Here is a 7356-nt window from a genome sequence, read left to right on the forward strand (position 1 = left end):
AGAAACTGCCTGTGTCTGCCTTTGCGGCTTTTGGGAGCCTGAGTGCCTCCCTGAGCTGGGTAATTTTCCAGGGACCTTTTCAGGTTGGGGGTGAGCTGAGTGCTCTGAGATCAGACCCACCGTTTCTATCTCCGGCGGCGAATCAGGCGCGCAGGCAGGCAGGGCTCTGTGCCGGAACCTGGGTCCCCGGCTCTGGCTCCGGGCTGGCTCCTGGGGTGCCCGTGGAACCAGCCCGAGTCTTTTCCAGGGGATGTCTGGGTGACCTAAGGCCGGTCCCAATCGTTTCCTGTACCCTGGGGTTATTTCTCGACTGAAAATTCCAGTCTCTGATAGTGTGGTGCACACGGTTCAGTCTGGGACCGTGACCAGAGACACTGGCTTGTGGCTCTGGGCTGGGGCTGGGGCTGGTGGCCGGCAGCCAAGCGTCTGGCGGAACCGGGATCTCTTCCACGGTTTAGCCGGGTGAGTTAAAAGCTGATTGAATCCCCCACCGTGGGGTATCCTCTCACCTGGGAAACACAATGACTGTGTTTTATGGCCGAGAGTTCTGATTGCTGGTCACTGTGCTGATCCTGCTGTGCTGCTGCTCAGAATGAGAGTCCTCCCGGCGCCGCCATCTTGCCCCTCCCAGCCTGATCTTGTGGAGGCATTTTCTGATTTGAGGCTTCCTCCTCTGAAGAGGGCATCAGGCTGGACATGGTGGTGCCTGCCTTTAATCAGAGAACTTGGGCAGGGGGAGGGGCAGGTGCAGTTGGATCTCTGTAAATCCAGGTCGGCCTGGTCTACACAGAGAAACCCTGTCTCAAGAAGAAAAAGAGTAGGAAGAGGGAGGGGTGGGGAGAAGGAAGCACCGTGTGTTTCCCGGAACTGGAGTTATATATGGATGGCTGTGAACCACCGTGGGGGTGCCAGGAATTGAACCTGACTCCTCTGCATGACAACAGGTGCTTTTAACCACGGAGTCATCTCTCCAGCATCCCTTGTTTTCTTAGGACATGGATGCCTCACCATGTAGCTCATTTTGGCACCAAACTTGACACTGGCTGGACTTGAACTCTCCTGTCTTCTGGTGAGTTAATTGATATATATTTTCTTTTTTTTTTTTTTTTTACTTGATTTTTTTTTCTTTGTTTATTTTTTTTTATGTTTTATTTTTATTTTATTTTATTTTATTTTATCAGTTACATTTTATTAACTCTGTATCCCAGCCGTGTCCCGATCCCTCATTCCCTCCCAGTCCCTCCCTCCCTCCCTCCCTCATCTCCACCGTGCCCCTTTCCAAGTCCACTGATGGGGGGGACCTCCTCCCCATTCATCTGATCCTGTTTTATCAGGTATCTTCAGGACTGGCTGCAAAGCCCTCCTCTGTGGCCTAACAGGACTGCTCCTCCCTTCAAGTTTCAAGAGAAACTTTTGTTAATTTGAACTGTATTTAGTATTTTAAAGGTTTTCCAGGTGGACATGGTGGTGGAGGTCTCAAACAGGTGTGTGTGTGTGTGTGTGTGTGTGTGTGTGTGTGTGTGTGTGTGCTGGTGCGTGCTCCTGTGTGTGTGATTTCTACATAAAGAGATTTTCCAGGCCTCGTTGTCATTCTCTGCCTTTTGCCACAGACCCTTAGTTCTCCTAAGCTCTGCATTGCAGCAAGCTGACCACCAGAGGGAGCAGGTTCTCGGCCTTCCTACACAGCTGGCTTCAGGCTGAGTTTGGCAAAGGGAAACAATGGCAGGAGACTGGCAGGCAAGAGGAAGGAAAAGCAGGGTATTCATTCCTCTCTTCTCCTCCCTGCCCTCCAACCGCAGGCACGGTTGCTCTGTGGCGCCAGCTTTTTTGTTAATCCTTAGGTTGATTCACAGTCCCCTGTGGGGCTTCTCAGTGCCTGTCATTGTGTTACTACTAAATTTTCTCTGTGGTTCCTACTTTCCAGGTGGAAACCTAGGTGCTATTTCCAGTATCATACCAGAAACAACTTGCTAGACATTATTTCTTTTCAAATAGATTGTATTGCTCTATTTTAAAGAAGTTACTCTGTGTGTGTTTGTGTGTGTGTGTACGTATGTCAGGACAGCTTATCCACAGCTTGGAAAGCCTGCTATCAGCAGCCAAGGTAAGGGCAGTTTTTTTGTTGTTGTTGTTTTGTTTTTTGTTTGTTTGTTTGTTTTGTTTTTTGCTCAGTGGCTAGCTTTGTCATCTTTGAAGTAAACTCAATATGGAGGTTCTTCGATGCCAATCATATTCTTTGAAGTAGATTGGACGGAGCTGCCAGAAGCAGACGTGTTTATGTCAGAAACTCTTTTATTATTAAAACATCTTAAATGCCATATTCTGTAGACCTCTACGTGTTTGAAGACCACCTATCTATCTCAGTATATATGAATAGACAAATGTTATTTACTGTATGTTTAACTTGAAAACATACAAGAGCCTAAATAAAGCTTATTTTTTTTAATTAACTAAACTAATACCTAAGAAGACCACAAGTAAGATTGTTTACAGATGTCTAACTTGCATTTTAATTATCCTAAACAGTTTACAATAGTAGCTTTCATAAGACCACAACTTTACATTTCCAGATAAGTTCGGTATGTACAATACCTTAACCAAGAGCTGAACAAAATAACCTTAAATTTCTATCGATGAACAATAATCATACCAATATAAAAATATTTGAAACCTGTCGCTTTCTTAGAAGGAGATACAATAATCTACCTTTTATCCTATCATCCGATGCCTCCTTCCATTTCCCCCGAAGCCCCTCAAGGAGATACAATAATCTATCCTTTTTTGCCCTCAGGGGCAATAGGGATATAAAGGCAAAGAACCAAAAATGCCAGTGTCTATTTTGTCAGCAATACTTAGTTGCAGGGTTTTGTTGTTGTTGTTGTTTGTTTGGTTTGGTTTTGTTTTTGCTTGCTTGTTAAAGACATTATCAATGAACCAAATGCTTTTCAGATCAGTAGGTTTTTCTCTGTAACTTGGTGATTCCCAGCTGCTCTTTTCTGAAATGGCACATACTTTTTGCTGCTGAGCCTTGTAAACTATCTGCAGCTGGCAAAACCAAACCCCTGCTAGAGCACAAGACAGTCTTAGTTAACAGCTGTGGACAAACCGAAGCAGCTTGATAGCCCACACCTCGGATTAAAAGAAAAACAGTCTGGTAACTTGTTTTTTTAAAGAAGCCGAAACTCGGTCCCACTCCGCCACAGGCTCACCCTGCGCGTCTGTTTGCTGCTCAGTCACAGCATCCTCCCCCTAAGCAAGGGAAGACGAGATCGCCATCATTGACAATGGCTCTGGCATGTGCAAAGCTGGCTTTGCCGGCAAGGAGGACCCCAAGACCATGTTTCCGTCCATCATCAGGCATCCCCGACACCAGGGTGTCATGGTGGGCACGGGCCAGAAGGACTCCTAAGCGGGTGATGGGGCCCAGAGCAAGAGGGGCATCCTGACCCTGAAGTGCCCCATCGAACACGGCATCGTCACCAACAGGGACGGCATGGAGAAGATCACCACACCTTCTACAACAAGCTGCATGTGGCCCGTGAGGAGCACCCCGTGCTGCTTGCTGACCGAGGCCCCTCTGAACCCCAAAGCGGACAGGGAGACGATGACGCAGATAGTGTTTGAGACCTTCCACACCCTGTACGTGGCCGTTCAGGGGGTGCTGTCTGCATTCATCTCCAGGTGCACCACTGGCGTTGTCATGGTGACGGGGGTCTCTCTCTCTCTCTCTCACACACACACACACACACACACACACACACACACACACACAGTGCCCATGTCTGGGGGCTACGCCCTTCCCCACGCCATCTTTTGTCTGGACCTGGCTGGCCGGGACCTGAACCACTACCTCATGAAGGTCCTGACCAAGCTTGGCTGCAGCTTCACCACCACGGCCAAGCAGGAGGCTGTGGGCGACATTAAGGAGAAGCTGTGCTACGTTGCCCTGGATTTCGAGCAAGAAATGGCTACTGCAGCATCCTCCTCCTCCTTGGAGAAGAGCTACGAGCTGCCTGGTGGGTAATGAGCACTTCCAGTGCCCACCCAGGGGCCCTCTTCCAGCCTTCCTTCCTGTGCATGGAGTCCTGTGGCATCCACAAGGCCACCTTCAGTCCATCATGTAGTGCAATGTGGACATCCGCAAGGACCTGTACGGCAACACAGTGCTGTCTGGACGGACCACCATATATCCAGGCATTGCTGACAGAATGCTGAAGGAGATCACAGCCCTAGCACCCAGCACAATGACGATTAAGATCATTGCTCCTCCTGAGCACAAGTGCTCAGTCTGGATTGGTGGCTCCATCCTGGCCTCCATGTCCACCTTCCAGCAGATATGGATCAGCAAGCAGGAATATGACCAGTTGGGCCCTTCCATCATCCACCGCAAATGCTTCTAGATGAGCAGGTGCCAGGCATCTGCTGCATGAGCTGATTGTCAAGTATCGACTTGCCCTGGCAAATGTACACACCTCGTGCTAGCCTCATGAAACTGGAACAAGCCTGGGAAAAGAAATTTGTCCCTGAAGCCTGTATCGCTATCAGCACTGGGTCATAGAATCAGCAACAGATTTTTGACCTTGTGCTCGAGTTAACTGTTTCCGTGGTGTATGTTTAATACCCTGTGCATATCTTGATTTAGTCCTGGTCCACGTGGCTCGGTGGCTTGGTGGCTGGGGAGAGCACACTGTGGAAGAGACACCCCAGCCTGGTGGATCAGTGTGAGCACCATGTAGAGATCTGTGCAGGGTATCACCCAACAGCTGACTTCCAGGATTTCTCAAGGCTGGCAAGGGTTCCTGACCCACTTGCCACTTCCATCTTGCTGGTCTAACAGGGCGGGAAAGTCCGAACCTTAGGACCCAGGTTCCATTTTGGTTTTTTACCTCCTGACCACGGGTTGTTACTTGCCTTGAGAAGGATTACATTGACTCCTGTAAATGTATTCATCCTTCTAATTTATGTAGGGTTTTCTGTACTCAGTTCTTTAGAAATAACAAATTTTTGCTTTTCTACTGTTACAGTGAGAACATTAGGCCCCCAGCAACACATCATTATGTAAAGAAAAATAAAAGTGCTGCAGTAATTGGGAAAAAAAAAAAAGAAACAAAACCTCTCCCTACTTCCTCCCCTCTATAGTTCAAAAAAGAAATACATAAAAAGAGCGAACAAAAAGCAAATTGACCTTGAAACTAAAGAGTGAGAAACAGACAACTTTCACAAGGAAGAAAATGAAACTTTCGTATTGAGTAGAGAATATAAAGAATTAATTAAATTAAAAAGGAGTGGCTCTATTCACGCTAAGAATTTAAAAAGTAAATTTGTAGAAGATGGACAGCTGTATAAAAAAAGATAGAAAAGCGAGCAAAAAGGAGAGCAATTTACCTTGAAATTAAAGAGCAAGAAGCAGAAAACTTCCACAAGGAGCTGTATTTAACATATACAAGAGAACAGAGATGAAGGTAGCATTGTCAATGGCTTCACAGATTTTAAGAATGAACCAGCAACCCAGCAATAACAAACACAACAGCAAATGCAGCAGCAGCAGGAGGAGGAGGAGGAGGAGGAGGGAGAAGGAGGAAGAGGAGGAAGGACCAGCAAGGGCAGTGGGGCAGCAGCCACCCCAGCCCCTCTTAGGGCTTTCCCATTTATACCCTCTCCAGAGTCCCCCAAATTAAACTATCTACAGCTGGCAAAGAACACACCTCTGCTAATCACCTGCTGTGACGCAGCCTCTTATCGCACACCTGGGGGTACAACAAAAACAGTCACATAACATTACTTGTTTTTAAAGAAAACAGAACTCTCACTACAACAGTATTGTCCCTGTCGCTTCTTTTTATTTATGTGTATGTGTGTTTTGTGAACTTGTATGTCTGTGCAACATGTGTGTGCCTGTGGAAGACAGAAAAGATTATTTTGATCCCCTGGGACTGGAGTTATAGACAGTTCTGAACTACTATGTGGATGCTAGGAACTGAACCCACACATTCATGCAGGCAAACTACACACACACACACACACACACACACACACACACCCTCAAAGCCTGCCACCAGCACTGCATCCAGCAAGGCTCTACCTCCTAATGGTTCCCAAAGTCCCACAGATAGCACCACCAACTGGGGACCAAGTATTCAAATCTGTGAGCCTATGGGGGCACTTCTCGCTGTGTGTGTGTGTGTGTGTGTGTGTGTGTGTGTGTGTGTGTGTATGGATACGTGTTTGTGTATTTGCCATTGGTTGTCCTGCTCTACCACTTTTCACTTACTCCTTTTAAACAAGGTCTGTCCCTGAACGTGGAGCTAGATTGGTTGCCAGCAAGACTCAGGGACTCTCCTGTCTTCAATCCCACATGCTGAGTTTACTGGTGTGGCCACAGCCAGCTTTTTAAAAAATTGAAAATTGCTGCACGTGGCGGATTATGCCTTTAATTCCAACATTTGGGATCAGAGATATGGTGCTGGGAACCAAACGTGGGTCCTGTGCAACAGCAGTAGGTGCCTTAATAAATGGATTTAACTGCTAACTATCTCACCACTGCTTTGCCCAAGGTTTATAAAGCAAGATACTGAGAGTTGGGTTAAATTACTAGCCAGATGCTGTGGCATATGCCAGTAATCCCAACTACTGAAGTGGATTGTATGTGTACTAGGGCAGAGGATAGTGAAGTTTCAAGACCAGATATTCCTGTGTATAAAGCCCTGACTGCCCTGGAGCTTGCTTTGTAGACCAGCCTGGCCTTGAACCTACGGAGATCTGCCTGCCTCTACCTCCCAAGTGCTGGAATTAAAGGCATGCATCAATACCAAAACCTAGCCCACAGTAAGTCCTTTTAACTAGGGAAACATCATTATAGCCTCCTCTCTCTCACACACACACACACAAAGGTTTATAAAGATTTTTTTTTTATTCAGTGTCCCACCTGCATGGGTGCCTGCTGGCCAGAAGAGGGCACCAGATCTCATTGTAGATGGTTATGATCCACCATGTGGTTGCTGGAAATTGGACTCAGGACCTCTGAAAGAACAGCCAGTGCCCTTAACCTCTGAGCCATTTCCCCAGCCCTCTCTCAAAGATTTATTAATCCCAGGACTCAGGAGGCAGAGGGAGAAAACTGTGAGCTGGAGGCCAACCTGGTTGACATAGTTCCAGGAGAGCTGGAGCTACATAGTACAACCTTGTCTCACAGAAAGAGGCGATTTATTTTTAATTAGTTGTATTCATTTTATTTAGATTTATTTAATTTTATTCTCTCTTCTATATTGTTGTTTCACACACACACACACACACGTGTATATATATATATATATATATATATACCTTACCTACGGAGTATATTTATTTAGTTGTTTG

The 7356-nt window shown here is 46.6% G+C and overlaps 1 pseudogene; it reads left to right on the forward strand.

The window, feature by feature from the left end:
* The first annotated feature begins 250 nt into the window (after positions 1-250).
* On the forward strand, positions 251-4498 carry LOC132649862 (actin, cytoplasmic 2-like; annotated as a pseudogene).
* Positions 4499-7356: the final 2858 nt, after the last annotated feature.

Source organism: Meriones unguiculatus, chromosome X (genome assembly GCF_030254825.1).
Source record: "Meriones unguiculatus strain TT.TT164.6M chromosome X, Bangor_MerUng_6.1, whole genome shotgun sequence".
Classification (NCBI taxonomy): Eukaryota; Metazoa; Chordata; class Mammalia; order Rodentia; family Muridae; genus Meriones; species Meriones unguiculatus.